Source organism: Mustelus asterias, chromosome 8 (genome assembly GCF_964213995.1).
Source record: "Mustelus asterias chromosome 8, sMusAst1.hap1.1, whole genome shotgun sequence".
Classification (NCBI taxonomy): Eukaryota; Metazoa; Chordata; class Chondrichthyes; order Carcharhiniformes; family Triakidae; genus Mustelus; species Mustelus asterias.
Window position 1 is genome coordinate 130,927,677 of NC_135808.1, and position 18,172 is coordinate 130,945,848.

Sequence of the window (18,172 nt, forward strand, 5' to 3'; positions counted from 1 at the left end):
TTTTGTTTTGGTGGTGGCGGGGGGGGGGGAGGAATTATCATTCGCTACCAAATTGTCCGGAATTAATACGTGTGTGCCAAGCTGACCTGTTTGAAGTGGGGTGGGGGGGATTAACATATCAAAGCTTCTCACAGCTACCGGCTCAATTGAGAGAGAGAGTGAAAGAGAGAGCGAGAGAAAAAACTTCAGCTGGGGGTTCTCCAGCTCACTCTGAACTTTACAGGTCCAAAGGACAGAGTGAAGGGGAGGGGGAGTCGGTGTGAACAGGCAAAGTGGGGAGGCGTGTGTGTGTGTTCCTCAACTTTTACTGTTTAGTAATTATGTGAGTTTTTAAGCCCCCACCATGTGTTTGCTATAAGCTGCCTCCCTTTGGCAAACCCTCTGCCTATTCTTTGCTACTGATTAATGGTTTGGTTTCAGAGGAGGGTGAAAAATACCGATGACCTTCCTCGCAAGGGGAGAGAGAGAGAGAGAGTTTCTCTGTCTGTCTCCAGAAGTTCATTTTTCAAAGCAACTCTCCCTCTTTCTTTGTGTCATGTTTCTGAATTACACCCACACTGAAATGGCCAGCAACAGTCAGGGAGGGAGGATTTAAAAAAAAAAATACATATTTGTTTTTGATGTCCTCTATTCTGAATGTTCAGACTTATTAAGGACTGGATTCCTACTTCACTTCTTGAGCAATCTGCTTCATTCAGCCTCTCTGTTGGACCGCGGTGGGGTTGGGGGGGGGTGGTGGTTGGGGCAATCTCATTATGTACGATTTTCTCTTGTCTCGTTGTAAGGTGCTGTTGTTTGCTGCTGAAAGTTTAATTGGATTTTTTTTTGGCTGGGTTGGGTGGGGGGGGGGGGGGGGGGTTTGGCGGGGGGGGGGGGGGGGGGGAGTTGGCGGGGGGGGGGGGGGGGAGTTGGCGGGGGGGGGGGGGGGGGGGGGGGGGGGAGTTGGCGGGGGGGGGGGGGGGGGGGGGGGGGGGGACACACTCCCCCCAAAAGGTGCTTTTGAAAAGTTGGGGAATGGGGGAAAGCAGTCAGGGTGGAGTAAGATTTTGTTGGCTTGATTGTCTTTTTGCAAGGCTGGCGGCACAAGCCTTTTAAACTTGGCAAACAAGCCTCATCTTGTCTTTATATTAAAAATAAAGCTGGCCTCCTTCAGTTCACTCCCGGGCTGTCTGTCTGTCTGTCTGTCTGTCCCTGTGACATGGATAAGGGATCATCATCAACTGACAGCCTGTGATCCCATTTCTCTGCTTTCTTTTTTTTTAAAAAAAACAAATGTTTATTGCCTTTTTGGCACTTGGGGGAGAGGCAGGAGTGATTGTACTGCGAGTGTGGTTTATTGTGAAGGGACCACTCTTAACTACTTGTTAATAGTGATAATCTACAGATTACCTCTCTTTCTCTCTTCGAAGAAAGGTCCAAATTCTGCTCCCAAACAGCATGGTAGTTGGGCAAAGATAGCGGGAATCATTGTCATAATGCAACTTTTGGCTTTTGTGGTGGGAGGGGGAAATAATACTGCCTTACCCCCTCGACTGTCACTTTCAATCTCTGGGAGTATTTCGAAGCACCAGGGACAAGGGCTAAAGAGGCCAGTTTGTTGGTCAAACAAACCGTTTGGATTTTAAATAGGGTGAGGTGGCCTGTACAAAGCAGCTCACTTTTAAAAAAAAATATACTTTTCTCTGTCTCTGGTGGGTTAAAGATTCCCTCCACCCTCTTTTTATGAGTTGGGTTAAAGAGAGCAAAGGGTGGGAATGGGGTCCAAATGACAAAAAAAAAAGTTAGTTCTATCCTTTGCTCAATTGATCGAAGAGTAAAATCCACTTTTGCTCCTTAAACAGGTCCAAATCTCACTTTAATGCTTTCAATTTTAAGCTTGGTTGATTAAACTGAATGAGTTTAATTTTGAGGGGGGTTGTATGTGTCTGAGAATTGAGGGGGGGTGGGGGAGAACCGTTCATTAAATATTTGCCTCTGTCCATTCCTCTTGATTTATTTGGAGCTGAGTTGCTCCCACACCCCTTTTTAACTGCTGCCCGAGTTTCCTGTGCTGTATTTCATGTTGCAGGAATAGTGTTGTTCCAGCTCTGTGGGTAATAGTTTGCCATTAAGCTGTCGCACAAATGTGCTCGTGACAATTAACTATACAGGCTAAAGGGGCTTTCGGTATTATTCCAAGCAATATAATTGTATTTTGACCACATAACTCATTGCTATTCTGTGCATGTTCCTTTATTGACGTGTACTCATTTTATCTTCCCGTATTAATTTTATTTTCTCGTATTAATTTTATTTTCTCGTATTAATTTTATTTTCTCCACTGCTCCCTCCTTGGGGGACTTCTTAAAGCTTGCCTCTTTGACCAACCTGTCCTAGTATCTCCTTGCGTACTCCACGTCAACGTACGTTCCTCTGAAGTGCCCTGGGATGTTAAAAGTGCTATATAAATGTAAGCCAATTTGCGGCATAATCATTCAGCTCCTTTTGCCGGCTCAGTGAGTTTAGCCATCGGGTGCGCTCATCTTAGCAGACCAAGAAAGCTCCCCCCCCCACCCCCACCCCACACTCTCAGTTTGGGCTAAGCTCGTTCGGTGCCCAGACAGCAGCAAACACGTCGCGTTCGCTCGGAGCATCCCTGGGTCAGGGGCGAGGAAAATCAGCCAAGGGTGGGGTTGGTAGGGGGTGTGGTCCTTGCTCCTCCTCACCCCCCCCCCCCCCCTCCCCCCGGTCCTGCAAGAAAGCGGGTAGAGCTTGGCTGCAAGGTGGTGGCTGCAGGCGGCTCAAGAGCTACGAGGTGCGGCCGCTTTGGACGGGGTGCGGGCAGTGCAGAGTGCAATTGCTGACCGTTACCGAAGGCTGGAGAGACTGAACACCTTAGAGAGAGAGAGCAAAGCCAGGAGAATCGATGAGGAGAGCACTTGCTGCCGAGGTAGGGAGGATGCACTTTTGTTACCTGTAAGTAACATACCCCAGTGTAAAGCCGGGGCGTCTTTAGAGGGGCATAAGCTGGCAGCGGTTAGGAAGAGAATTTGGTGAAATGCGAGGTTAAAAGTGGTGGCATTTTATTATTTTTTTAATTCGAAAAAGTGAGCTGCTGGCAGCTGAATAATTTGGCAAATGTTTTTTTGGGACTTCAAGACACGTTTCCAGACTGCAAATCTTTATATTTTAGTAGTTTGGACTCTAAATTATAAATAATTTAGAATGGTTTCCTGAGAGCAGTGCAATCAATTGGAACTCAAGGATGATCTTTTTTTGTTGTTGATTGTCGTCACATAAGCGTCGTAAATTTAACAGCCAAAATTACCATTTTATTTCCCCCCCCCCCGACCCAAGTCCTGGCTGAATTTATCATTTTTCTGTTCCGGAATGCAGAATTAAAAAGCCCTCGACCTTCCGACTAATTGACCTGTGGCCAATTCTGCATTGGGAATGTCGGTCAAAGATTTAACAGAGCCCAGTTTTGCCCCTGTGTCTGCAGTGTTCGCGAGCAAGTCCCTGCAATCAGTGGGTACCCAGAGCCATCCTGCTAATAAAGCTGTAGGAAATTTATAACTTACTTTCCGCAGCATATTGTTCGGCAATAGTAATCTTCAATTATGACTTGAGACTCAACGCATCACCGACTATGATTAATAATTCACTACGCGATTTGGAGGGTCTTGAGAAAGAACAAAATTGCTGCTGTGTCTTATTTTAAATCCACCCCCACCCCCAACCCCCTCCCTTCCCGTGCCTGAGTCGCTTCCAGGCTTTATGCAGTGCGTCTTGCAAGCAGTCTTTTCTGCAGAACCTTGTTATTTACAATGTGTGAGTTTTTAAAAGAAAAACCGAGAGGCTCGCTAATAGCACCTCAAGTATTTGAGAGCGAGCGAGCAGGAGAGAGAGACTAAAGAAATCCAATGGCTTTCTGACACCCTGCAGTTAAAGCTGCAGCCTCTTGCCAAAATGTCAAGTGGGTCGAGCGACAGTCATTTTTATTCACGCAAATTATTTATTTTTTTTGCGGGGGTGGGAGGAGGGGGTGGAATGTTGGCTGACTTGTTTTAGCCGGTGGGGAAGGGTAGGGGGGGGGTCACCTTGCACGTGTAGCCGGAAGCCTCGCATCCGCCAAAACGGTCGTGCTTTCGGCGCGACGGAGGAAGAACCGCAGCTGAACTTTAGTGAGCGGTTCGCTGGTCTGGTGAGGGCTTGTTTCAGTCGGGAAGATTCAGGGGGAGAGCCGCCAACTGCCCCTGCCGCAAATTCGCACGCGGGAAAAAATCTTTCCTTTTCTGTCGCCTGTTCTAACAAGTGGATCTAAAGCGGAACGAAAAAGGAAAGGTGGTAACTATGTTTAATACATGTAATATATATATATATATATAATATTTAATATTTTTAAGTATCTTGAGGAAAGGTGAAATTATAAAATGCAACACGAAAATGCTGGAAAATCTCAGTAGGTCAGGCAGCGTCTGTGGAGAGGAGGGGGAGAATAAAAGTTAACGTTTCAATTCGACAAGTCGTTTATCAGAACGTTTCGATAGCAGGAATTGGCGTTCTTCGACAGGATTTGTGATCTGTGTGTGTGCTAAAATTGGTTGAGGTTTTATACGTCGGTTTTGGATTTCAGTGGGAGTTAGGGTTCTTTAGTATTGGACTTTCACACGGACTTCAGTAAGGGCTTATGATGCATACATTACATTGAATAGCATTGAGACCAGAGAAATGGGCCATTCAGCCTGACTGGTCTGTACAATGTTTATGCTCGATTATAAGCCGTCTTAATTCACGGTGGCACAGCGGTTAGTGCTGCTGCTTCACCGTGCCGGTCCCTGGCTTCGATTCCGGCGTTGGGTGACTGTCTGTGTGGAGTTTGCACGTTCTCCCGATGTCTGCGTGCGTTTCCTCATGCTCCGATTTCCTCCAAAGATGTGCAGGTTAGGGGCATTAGCGCGGTAAACATGTGGGGTTACGGGAAAGGGCCTGGGGGGGGGTTACTCCGACGGGGAGTCGGTGCAGCCTCGATGGACCAAATGGCCTGCTTCTGCACTGTAGTGATTCTATGATCTCGCCATTTGAGCCTTGCCTTCTGTCCCCCTTTTTGCCTTTTTGTGTTTATCAAGCTTTCCCTTCCTGTTCCCCCAGTTTGTACTTAATGGCAGCGAGTTCCTCATTCTTAATGCTCAGAGAAATGAATATATAATGAAATATATCCTTGTGGGGGTGGGAGCAAACTCAGTCGAATGGATTTTACTCTTTCTAGCTTTGCTTTTGTCTGGAGAGGGCACCTGGCCTGGGATCAGCACGAGGTTGAAATGTTGGCTATCGTGGCTATTTGAAGTAAGGAATAAAAATCAAGGCACCTTGTATTCATGAGGTTAGTCGTCTATCTGCTGGTGTTAGACTAGCAGCTATTAATTTTCAACATTTTCGGACTAGTTTTGGGTGAAAAAGATGCATTGAATCAATTAAAAGTGTGTTGAAATGGTGACCACGTGGCACTCCATGACGTGTGTGCATGTCCAGTACATGAGCCCATTGTGTGTGCTGTATGTTTTGGTGTATGGGGCAACACGGTGGCACAATGGTTAGTGCTGCTGTCTCACAGCGCCAGGGACCCGGGTTCAATTCCGACCTCGGATCAGTATGTATGTATGTGTGTGTGTGTGTGCGTGTGTGTGTGGAGTTTGCACATTCACCCCGTGTCTGCGTGGGTTTCCTCCTGTTTCCTCCCACGCTCCGCAGGTTAGATGGATTGGCCATGCTAAATTTGTCCGTTAGTGTCTCGAGATGTGCAGGTTTAGGGGGGGGGGTTAGTGGGGTAAACGGGGATAGGACAGTGGGTGGGTCTAGCTAGGTAAGATGCTCTGTCGGAGACTAGGTGCAGACTTTTTGGGCCGAACGGCCTCCTTCTGTACTGTAGGGATTCTATGATGTTGAGTGGTTTGGTGTATTTTGTGCGTGTGTGTATATATGTGCTTTTGCGTGTGTGTATGTGTGCGTGGGGGGTGGTTGGTGGGGAAGAGCTGGGGGGGGGGGGAACCGAGGGGGTGGTGGGGGATGTGGGGAGAGTGCCGGGGGAGGGGGGAGGGTGCGGAGGGATCTGGGGGAGGGTGGGGGGTGGTATTGTGTGTGTTGGTCCTGTGGATGTATGTGTGCGTTGCTACCTTCAGTCAGAATGAGCATCTCGGTAGGATCAGAAGATGACAAACGAGAGCCAGCGGAGCTTGCCTGGGTCACCAAGTCAACTTGAAAGAATGTTCCAGGGAGCTGGCATGAGCGTAGAGGACAAATGTCACTCTGAACGGAGATGTCTAAATCAGGCTTTGGTCCTGGGGATGAGGTTTATTCCTGTTTGAGCCCGGATGCAGTGTCTGCCTCTACCCAGCCATGGCATTAATCACTATCTGACAAGGGAACCTGTGCTCAACAAAATGGGCCCCCATTGGTCCTGTCAGTTGCTTACCTGAATTCCTGTCTGGCTATATTATGTTAAGATTAAAATCCACACCCAGGGATTCAGCCTTTCACCCTCATTTTTGCCCCGGTTATGTGCAGCTCCACTCAAACCAGCCATTTTAAGTCAGTCTTAGCGCTGGAACACTGGGGCCTCCGAAAGTGTCACTTTCCTCTTCTTTCTGCACATGTGTCTCTAATAAAACATGAAATCTAGCCAAACGTAGGCCCTGGCCTGTATCAGCGGCACCCATTTTATACGAGAAAGGCACTTCCCAACATGAGGAATACCCTGTTAAAAAGGTTCATCAAAGGCCCCCAATGTGCCTCGCTGCCCGACAAGTCCAAAGCAGCTGGACGTAAATGTGGTTTCTTGACCAAATTCACCACAGAGCCGTCACGTCGGGCCAGGCAGACTTTGAACCCGAGCTCCAAAGGGGTTCGCTTGAACCCGGACTCGATAGTTCGCAAACGGCACACAAGATGTCAGATCACATTTGCCTCTCCTCCTGGCACACTCGATTCACTGGGGCGAGGTACTTCGAATTCAGCTCCCAACCGGGTGAAATCCCAGTCGGGATGTGTGAATTGGTTCATGTTATGTTGTCTTGTTTTTAACCAAGGTGCTGACCCATTTAAAATGAACAGATCAATGGTTGAAAGCAGCAGGCGGAGAAATTACATGTATGTGACTCTGTAACTGAGGCGAAGCGTATGCGCGAGAGACTGTGTGCGCCTGAATTTGTGAGAGACTCTGTGTGACTGTGTGACACTGTGTGTGTGAGACTGCGTGTGTGTGATTGAATGACAGTGCATGTGTGAGACTGCATGTGTGTGACTGTGTGACAGTGCGTGTTTGACTGTATGGCACTGCATGTCTGTAACTGCAACTGTGTAAAAATGCATGTGTGAGACTGCGTGTGTGTGTGACTGCAACTGTGTGAGATTGTGTGTGTGACTGTGTGACATTGTGCCGTGTTTCCGTATTAGTTACAGTTCCATTCCAAGCCATGTGAATTCACTTTTGCTTCTGAATGTCTGCACACTGTGATTGCCCTGCCTTTGTGTTGCTGGCACCACGCTGAAGGTATTTTAACTTGGGATAGTTGTCCTGCACCGTGTCATTCTGTCTAACCCGTTAAAAACTTGTTCCTACATTGAACAGTAAACAGTGGCATCTTGTGGTCTATCTTGGATCCTGATCCTTAATCACTTTGTGTTTTTGTGGTGGCTGAGTTTTCAGAAAATGAGGGGTTCCTGTTGGACTGCAGTTTAAATCCTTTTGTAACACGCCTTGTCATCACTCTGGAGGAGCCGTCGCTAATCCTTGGCACATGTTTATCTGGGGGGGTGACGGGGATGAGAATGGAGAAACATGAAGGGGCTAAACTGGAGCAACGCAATATCAGTAACTCCAATAGGGGTCTTTAACATTACAAAGGGATTTGATAGGGAAGGCGCAGAGAAGATATTTCCACTTGTGTGGGTGAACAGGGACTATAAATGTAAGATTGTCCTTAATAAATCTAAGAAGGAATTCAGGAAAACTCAAGAGTGTGGTGAGAAGGTGCGATTGTGTGGCAACCTTGCCTATAAAGGGATCCTAAATAGGAACGGGGGGCGGGGGGTGATAGAAAGATGATGTTTACAAAGTAGGGTAGAAGGAGGGTTCTGAATTTGCACATTTTCCCGGTATCTATGTGGGTTTCCTCCGAGTGCTCCGGCTTCCTCCCAGGCTCCTAAAATATGCGGCTTAGGTTGATTGACCACGCTAAATTGACCCTAGTGTCAGGGGATTAGCAAGGTAAATATGTGGGGTTACGGGGATAGGGCCTGGGTGGGATTGTGGTCGGTGCAGACTTGATGGGCCGAATGGCCTCCTTCTGCACTGGAGGGATTCTATGATCTAGAGTAGACCAGTCGGGCTGAATTACCTGTCATTGTGCCGGAAGCTTCTGTTTAATTCTATGCAACTCATATTGAGATATGTGTACCCAATTGCTTCTGTCCGCCATTTTGGGAAGGGGTATAATTTCTGTACGTTAACAGATGGGAGGAGAAAATCTTGTACGGGCGCACCAAAATATTTGTTGCAAATATAATTCGGCTACGTTTTGTCCCAGAATAAAGTTGGACCACGACAGGGGTAAAAGACACGACTTATATGGGAGGCTTTCTTTCTAGATAACGTGCTGATGGAGTGAAGCTCCCACTTGTAGCTGTCGGGCATTTTCTACCAATTTTAGCTAAAAAAAACATGCATATTTTCTGAAACAAAATTAAACGCCAGGCATGGAGTACCTGGGGAAGGGTGGCGATCTTTAGTAGGTGAGCATCGCTGCCGGCTTACCTTACCGGTGTTGCCCCTGTTGACAGGACACTCCATCTACCAATTGTAAACCTCCTAATTGCCATGGGCTTGGGTGGACGCAACCTAATTTTGCGAAAGACCTACGGCCCTGATTTTCGCCCGTCCCGATTTTGGGGCAGGCGAGGCTCGCAGAACGGCATTCCCTGTTGGCGTCGGGCGCGATCTTATGAGCCTTGGGCGGGGCGTGCCAATAAAATTCCGGCCTACGAGCCTATAATTGGCACTGGAGTTAGTTTTCTCAGTTGGCTGGACAACTGGTTAGTGATGCAGAGGGACACCAACAGCATGGGTTCAATTCCCGTACCAGTTGTGATTATTCATGAAGGCTGCACCTTCTCAACCTTGCCTGAGGTGTGGTGATCCTTAGGTTAAAATCACCGCCAGTCAGCACCCCCCCCCCCCCACCCCACCCCTTCAAAGCGTAGAGCAGCCCATGGTCATCTGGGACTTTGGTGACTTTACCTATGATTGTTGCTGGGTGATTTGCCTTCTCTCGGAAAGCCTGAGCAATGATGGGCAGCTTGGAGAATGCCAACGTCAGATTGGCAGAGCGTCAAGTGTGCTTTATTTTGGGAGCTTGGCATCTATTGGTGAGGCGCTGGGAGGAGAGAGATTTACTCTTAACTGATTGACCTTGGTAATCCGTCAATGCTGACGCTGGCTGCCGCTAAAAAAAAAATTGGGTGAAAAAGAACTCTCCTATTTCTCAATTATTAAGCATCATCGTCCCATCGCTTGGCATCCCGTGTTAGGGGGGTGGGGAGGGGGAGGGCGGCTGTTCAGAGATTTCTTTTGGATGCTGCAGTAGAATTCTTTGTCTTTTAATATTTTCCACAGGTCCCAGACAAAGGAAATTTTACTGTGTTGTAAAAAGGTGTGCAAAAACTTCACCCCAACCGCACCCTAAGTTAGGAATGGGCCAACTACAACCTTCCACTTCCGACCTAATTTGTATGTTAATTGTTGAATAGTTCTCACTGGGACATCAGAGAGGTTTACAGGTGGCACTGGGTGTGTGGCGTTATAAAAGAGAATAAAGTCAGTTTATGAAGAAGCTTTTATTACTGGACTGCAACGGAGAGGCTCCATCTCTCCCTCGCCTCCAGTCGATTTTATTTTCTCGCGCGCCCCTGGTAAATGGCAGACACTGTAATCTCACTTTTAAAAGATTTGTTTGCTCTTTGTATTCCAAAATTCGATTTTATTTTTTGTTTGTCAGAGGGTTAGGTGGTAGGGCAGGATGAGAGGACATGGAGGGGGGAGGATGAGGATAGGGTTGTGGTGGACTTGTACCCTTCTTCAACTTGGGATCCCGGCTGGTGGTCGACCTGGCTTTTGCCACCGGCTGTCGCTCCTTCATCCCTTCCCTCCCCTGGTCGCTTGCTAAGGATTAGGTTGGAGCTTGGCCGAGAGTTGAGAGAAATGTAGTCGGGATCCGTCGGGACACCGGGATGCTCGCTCCGACTTGTCTGTGGCTTCGGCCGGGCTCTTCCCCTTGTGAAAACGGGAGGAGAAAAAAATGAGGTTTTATTGATTTGCCTCCTGGTCGTTTCAATTGTGCTTTTTTTTTGTGGTGCGGAGTCTACAGCGACAGCAGATGCAGTATTTGACACACAAGAAATCAGAAACTAGAACTCATGAACACAAAAGAAATGCACAGGGCCAGCATCGAGTAAAAATCCTCCCCTCTTCCCACTCCTGTATGTGGAAATCTGATTTCTCTTTTGCCGTGGATTTCTCTGAATGGATTCTCTCAGTTTGCCGTTTCTCGATCCCTGTTTCAGGGGCATTGCAAATTGATTTGTGGGAGAGGGCTGGAGGGATGGCATGCTCAGAGATTCAGCTCCAGTCAGCTGAATGGTACATTTGGTTCCCCTGGTCTTTTGCTCAGAAAGGATCTGTCTTTTGCAATGCATCCTGTACTTGCGCAGCGATCTATCCAATCTGAATTTCACCCGTCGACTGGCTTTAACCCTGGGCCCAGCCCAGAGGGAAGAGCTGTCAATAAACACCATCAACATGCAAAAATAAACCTGCCCTTTGAATTTATTCTGTCGATACCTGTTTTTTTGTACCATTTAAATAAAAAGCGCTCCCTGACTCTCTTATAACTCCTTACCCTTTGTGTGTGTGTGTATGTTTGTGTGTGTGCATGTCTTCCATGTATGTGTGAATATGTGTGTGCGCGTGTACGTGCTCTGTGTGCGCATGTGTGCATGTGCAAGTCTTGTGTATATGTTGTGTGTAATGTGTGTGTGTGTGTGTAATGTGTGTGTGTGTGTGTGTGTATAATGTGTGTGTGTGTAATGTGTGTGTGTGTGTAATGTGTGTGTAATGTGCGTACGTGTGTGTGTGTCTTATAGTTTTCAGTGCAGCCCCGTTATTCTCTCCCTGTCCCTCACCTCGAAGACGATTCAGTGTTTTACATCGGCAGACGGTTCTCAGCAGGCAGCGACGTTTCTGAGGTTGCCGTCGCTAAATTTAAAAAATAATGTTTTTCGACTCACTGAAACTCCTCCACGGGAAGGGACTGTGTGTGTGTGTGTGTGTGTGGGGGGGGGGGGGGGTGTGTGTGTAGGGGGAGTGGGTGGGGGTGTTTTGGGTTGAGGATGGTATTGTGTTGAGCCTCAGTAATGCGTTCTAAGTAGGTCAATTTGATGATGGGAATACTGTTGCATTGAAAATACTGAGCAAAGTACAGAGCGGAGTCTGCAGACGATTGCTGGCCGAGCCTTGTACCAGATTGTGTCTGCGGCCTTTGCAGGTCAATTTTATAGATAGATATATATATAAAATAGTGTTTATGGCCATTCAGGAGACCAAACGCAGACTGGAGTTATCCATCAAAAAGAAATGTGATTAAGAGAAGCTTGGGATGGATTTATGAGCGTGAGATTGTGCCATACACACTTATTGGAATGTTTATCCCCTGGAGACCCAGGCTAAATTATTATGGGGAGGGGGTAATCCAGCAGATATTAGATACCTTGACTTTGACACACAGCGCCTTACGGAAAACTGGCACTGAAGGTGAAAGCTTGTGAACTCTTGAGAAGTGCCACCATTGACTGACGTCTGGCTAAGCGGTGAAGGGATAGTTTGAAGTATTGTAGTCATTATTGTTCAATTTTCTCCTTTCCTTCTCCTGACTCACTGCAGTGCGGCTCCATTTGCGCCAGTTGTCCCCCCATCACCTTGCTTTGGTGTGGCCGTCACTGATCTGTCACTGAGTTTAGACAGCAAGGGTTCTTTAGCTCAAGCGACGTGTCAGCCCGGCATTCATCCACATGCTTACATCTCACCGGGGCGTCATTAGGTGACGTTTGCAGGGTGAAGGAAGATGGGGTAGGAAGTCCGCGAAGGTTTCCTTCCCTGATGGCCCTGACTGCAAAGTGCAAGCGCAGAGATACTGGGCAACGATGGGGTTATGGTGGAATGTCCTGTCAACACCTTCCTGGACAGCAGCCCACCTCTAAGGGAGGTAACCATGGTGCCTGCAGAACTGTGCAGGAGAGGACGTTTCAGGAGAGGAGAGAGTGGAGCAGTGAACATATCTGGAATGGGCATCAGTGGTCCATGGAGCCAGTAAATTGCCGAGCTATTGCCAGAGGTTTGGGGTCGATATAAGGGATCCAAATTACAGGTGGCACGGTGGCACAGTGGTTAGCACTGCTGCCTCACAGCATCAGGGACGCGGGTTCAATTCCCGGCTTGGGTCACTGTCTGTGTGGAGTTTGCACATTCTCCCCGTGTCTGCATGGGTTTCCTCCAGGTGCTCCGGTTTCCTCCCGCGCTCCAAAAATGTGCGGGTTAGGTTGATTGGCCATGCTAAATTGCCCCTTAGTGTCGGGGGAATTAGCAGGATAAATATGTGGAGTTACGGGAATAGGACTGGGTGAAGTTGTTGGTCGGTGTAGGCTCGATGGGCTGAATGGCCTCCTGTCCTGTAGTGATTCTGTGATAATTTGACATCAGTTTGGTAGAAAGTACTGAGCACCCCATTTGGATTTTTTTGTCTCAGCCTATCAAAAAGCAAACCTGCCTTCAGTTAGCTCACAGCTCTTGTGCCCGGGAATCAGTTCCTTTCCTCTGTTGCGATGTCTGAGGTAAAGTTGTATATTTTTTGCCGGTCCTGGTCACACTAAGGCATTTGGAGCAAAGGAGTGAGGTCGCAGATCATCCATGATTGGCATGGGCGGCACGGTAGCACAGTGGTTAGCACTGCTGCCTCACAGCGCCAGGGACCCGCGTTCAATTCCCGGCTCGGGGGACTGTCTTTGTGGAGTTTGCACATTCTCCCCGTGTCTGCGTGGGTTTCCTCCGGGTGCTCCGGTTTCCTCCCACACTCCAAAGATGTGCAGATTAGGTTGATTAGAACAGTAAAAAGCCCTTTAGACCATAAGACATAAGAGCAGAATTAGGCCACTCGGCCCATCGAACCTGCTCCGTCATTCAATCATGGCTGATATTTTTCTCACCCCCATTCCTTTTCCCCATAACCCCTGGTCCCCTTATTAATCAAGAACCTATCTATGTCTATCTTAAAGACGCTCAAATGACCTGGCCTCCACAGCCTTCTGCGGCAAAGAGTTCCTTAGAAGTGTAGGTTAGGTGGATTTGTCGTGGTAAATATGTAGGGTTACGGGAAGGGGCCTGGGTGGGGCAGGCCTCGGTCAGGATGTTCTTTTTGGAGAATTGGTGCAGACTTGATGGACTTCCTTCTGCGCTGTCGGGATTCTGTGGTTCTAATTGAGTGGCGGAACAGGCTTGAGGGCCTGCTCTTGTGCTGGTGTAGTTTGCAGCATCTCTCTTTAGCCCTGACGTGACACTGTGGAACAGTGGGCTAAGAATCCCTGACATGTCTGTCTGACATTCCTGACTCCTATTTTTGGAGACGCAGCAACCCTTGTGTTTTAGGCAGGTTAACACCTCCACTAAAATAGCAGAGAAAAATGTCAGGCAAACACATCAAATATCGACAGCCTGTTATCCCACCGTGTAATTTCAGGGCCTTTGACACAATGGCTCAACTCAACAGAAGCAAGACCTATAATCAGCCACGAGCTATGTGGTAGTAAACTGGAAGAACTGCATTTTTACCCTGATCGCTTCCAGCAGACCACTCAGATGCCAGCGCTACCCTGCCGCTTTATTCCATTTGCATTAATGCCAGGCGAGTGAGCAATGCTGTTAAGAAAATGCACGTGGATATCAGAGCTAAAAAGCTGTATGCTATCTAATTCAGCCTCCCTGATGAAATGCAGGAGGAAGACTTTCCCTTCGGAGGCTGCTGGATCCCCTGTAGCATTGTACGTTGCAAGGTCGAGCAGCCAGAGGTTCCAGCCGCCACATTGCGAGGATGAGGGCGGATGAGAGATTGAGGATCTCTTGGGGCTCTGCGTTTGTTGGTGACTTGATGGGCTGAAACAGGGCAGGGGTGAGTGAGACCGGCAATGCAATAAAGAGTGTAGGGAACTCGAAGAGAACAAAGGTGAGGATTAGGTGTATTTGATTTGATACATTATTGTCACATGTATTAACATACAGTGAAAAGTATTGGTTCGTGCGCGCTGTACCGACAAAGCATACCGTTCATAGAGAAGGGAGAGAATGCAGAATGTAGTGTTACAGACATAGCTAGGATGTAGAGAAAAATTAACCTAATATAAGGTCGGTCCATTCAAAAGTCTGATGGCAGCAGGGAAGAAGCTGTTCTTGAGTCGGTTGGTACGTGTCCTCAGACTTTTGTATCTTTTTCCTGACGGAAGAAGGTGGAAGAGAGTAGGTCCGGGGTGCCTGGGGTCCTTGATTATGCTGGCTGCTTTTCCGAGGCAGCGGGAGTCAATGGGTGGGAGGCTGGTTTGAGTGATGGACTGGGCTATGTTCACAACTCATTGTAGTTTCTTGCGGTCTTGGGCAGAGCAGGAGCCATACCAAGCTGTGACACATCCGGAAAGATTGCTTTCTATGGTGCATCTGTAAAAGTAGCAATGTGATCATGACCAGGTAATTGGCGTTGGTTGATGAAGGGATAACCATTGACCAGTGCACCAGGGAGAACTCACAACCCTGCTTACATATAATGTTATGGAATCTTTCATGTCCAACTGGCAGGACAGATGGAGCTCATGTTTCATCAAAAGATAAGTTAAAGTATTAGTCACAAGTAGGCTTACATTAACACTGCAATGAAGTGACTGTGAAAATCCCCTCGTTATCACACTCCGGCGTCTGTTCGGGTACACTGAGGGAGAATTTAGCATGGCCAATGCACCTAACCAGCATGTCTTTCAGACAGTGGGAGGAAACTGGAGCACCCAGAGAAAATCCATGCAGACACTGGGAGAATGTGCAGACTCTGCACAGGAGTGACCCAAGGCAGGATTCGAACCCGGGGTCCCTGGCGCTGTGAGGCAGCAGTGCTAACCACTGTGCCGCCCTGATGCTACTACTGATAAGTGCAGCAATCCCTCAGTACTGCAGTGGGTGTCTGCTCAGGTCTTATACCTAGATCTCCAGAGTGAGATTTAAACACACAGGCAAGCCAGAATTTTCCGGTCTCCACCGTGGGAACACAGGCGAGCTGTTCAAAGCCGGTGCGAGTGGAAGATCCTGCCGGCGGAAGGTGCCGGAAAATTGCAATGACAGTCCTACTGACTCCGAGTCGGAGACTGAGTCACGTTTGGTACCGAACCGCTCCCAGGTGGCTTAAGGCAGCCGGTCAGGCACATTCCTAACTGGGAGATAAAGATGAGCCAGTCTGACTGTCTGGGCTGGAGCAACAACCTCCTCAAGGTGACTCAGCAGGAACGGTGGGGGAGGGTGGGGGGGGGGGTGCCTTGATGCTGCAATGTATCTCAGCTTTAGCTGCCACCTCTGGGCCTATTCTTGGAGGCTTCATCACAGCGTCCCAGTCAAATGATTTCTCCTCTCTCTAAATATTTACTTTAGATGTGGAGTTGCCGGCGTTGGACTGGGGTAGGCACAGTAAATAGTCTCACAACACCAGCTAAAATCCAGCAGGTTTATTTGGTAGCACGAGCTTTCGGAGCACCGCCCCTTCATCAGGTGAGTAACGCTCATGGGGCAACGCTCCGAAAGCTCGTGCTACCAAATAAACCTGTTGGGCTTTAACCTGGCGTTGTGAGACTACTTACTGCATTTACTTTAGGACACAGGAACAAAGTGTTCAAAGAAAATGATAAGGAACCACTTTTATTTCCTGACTCTACTCCTTACAATTTGCTCATAGCTGTATCTCGGAGGTGGGTCTTCAATTTTGAGAGATTCATGGGTAATCTTGGAGGGTCGGGGGCTCATTAAACCTCAGCTTGTCCCAACGCCCTGAAGGGGAGGAAGAGGAAAATTGGCCTGCCTCTGTGTTTCAGAAGAATGAAGCCAGTGGTCTAAGGTAGATGTTGGGTGGGGAACAGGTCAAATCTACCAGCGAGGAAGCCATTAAGGTCATTAGTTTGTCCCACCTTTAGTTTCTTTCCATTTCAAGCATTAAAGTTAGTTCGTTAAAGCTATAAACAGTTTTATTGACTTCTCTTCAACCTTCCACTTGCAAGATTTCAAGGGAAGCAGATAGATTCTCCCAATCCACCCTATTTCCAATGGTCGGGGAGAGCAGGGCCCGCAATCAATATTACAGCCAAACCTCTCATGAGTGAAATTGGGAAGGACTTCTTCACACAGAAGGCTGGTTGATGTTTTGGAATTCTCATCAGCAAACTGCAATTAATGCTCAAACAAGCATTTCACAGCTAAAATAGATTTTAGTTCGTTAAAGTCTGAAGGGGTAGGGACAAAGGTGGGGATTTGATTTGGTTTATTATTGTCACATATATTAGTATACAGTGAAAAGTATTGTTTCTTGCGTGCTATACAGACAAAGCATACCGTTCATAGAGAAGGAAAGGAGAGAGTGCAGAATGTAGTGTTACAGTCATAGCTAGGGTGTGGAGAAAGATGAACTTAGTGCGAGGTAGGTTCATTCAAAAGTCTGACAGCAGCAGGGAAGAAGCTGTTCTTGAGTCGGTTGGTAAGTGACCTCAGACTTTTGTATCTTTTTCCCGATGGAAGAAGGTGGAAGAGAGAATGTCCGGGGTGCGTGGGGTCCTTAATTATGCTGACTGCTTTGCCAAGGCAGCGGAAAGTGTAGACAGAGTCAATGGATGGGAGGCTGGTTTCCGTGATGGATTGGGCTACATTCACAACCTTTTGTAGTTTCTTGCAGTCTTGGGCAGAGCAGGAGCCATATCAAGCTGTGATACAACCAGAAAGAATGCTTTCTATGGTGCATCTGTAAAAGTTGGTGAGAGTTGTAGCTGACAGGCCAAATTTCCTTAGAATTCTGAGAAAGTAGAGGCGTTGGTGGGCTTTCTTAACTATAGTGTCGGCATGGGGGGACCAGGACAGGTTGTTGGTGATCTGGACACCTAAAAACTTGAAGCTTGCGACCCTTTCTACTTCATCCCCGTTGATGTAGACAGGGGCATGTTCTCCTTTATGCTTCCTGAAGTCGATGACAATCTCCTTCGTTTTTTTGACGTTGAGGGAGAGATTATTGTCGCTGCACCAGTTCACCAAGTTCTGTATCTCATTCCTGTACTCTGTCTCGTCATTGTTTGAGGTATGTGCAGCTGGGTTGCAGATCAGCCACGATCTCATTGAATGGCTGACAGGCTTGAGGGGCTGAATGGCCTCCTCCTCCTCCTCTCCCAATGTTGCCAAGCCTCAGTTCTCTGCTAGCCTTGTTCAGGCTCCTGCCGTATTAGCTGACAGTTTCTAGCAGAATTTTGTGCATCCCGTTGATAGAAAGAGGCTTTCTCTTTTGAGTCTCTTCCTGTAGCACCAGGAAGTCGGGCCTCTAGAGCTCATTTTAGACCCTGTTTCTCTCTCTCTCTCTCTTCCCTTCTCCCCGCCCCCCCCCCCCACCCACCCACCCACCCCAGGACCACAGCCCCTCTCCCATTATTGAAACGCTTCAGCACAGTGGTTAGCTCTGCTGCCTCACAGCGCCAGGGTTCAAATCTGGCCTTGGGTCACTGTCAGTGTGGAGTTTGCACATTCTCCCCGTGTCTGTGTGGTTTCCTCCGGATGCTCCGGTTTCAGGAATAGGGGATCGCTTGTAAGGTCCAAATATTCCTGTGTCAACAGCTGGGAAGGTGCATATCATACCAGTAGCAGCAAAATTTCTTTTCTGCTGTGATTAAGTGCTGGTTTTAATTCCTCCTCTGACCATATCTCAAGGATGTTGAAAGCAAACATATGTAGTTCTGTAACCTCTTTGGGTCTCAGAAGGCGGGAGAGAACTGGAGCACTACGGCAGCCATGGTTTTATCTGCTGGTGACATT

General features: G+C 48.0%; 1 protein-coding gene across 1 annotated transcript in view; it reads left to right on the forward strand.

Annotated features, from left to right (window-relative positions):
- Positions 1-18,172, forward strand: part of LOC144497781 (adhesion G protein-coupled receptor L2-like) — a 510,506-nt gene that overhangs the window by 305,192 nt on the left and 187,142 nt on the right. The gene's annotated exons all lie outside the window — the stretch shown is intronic.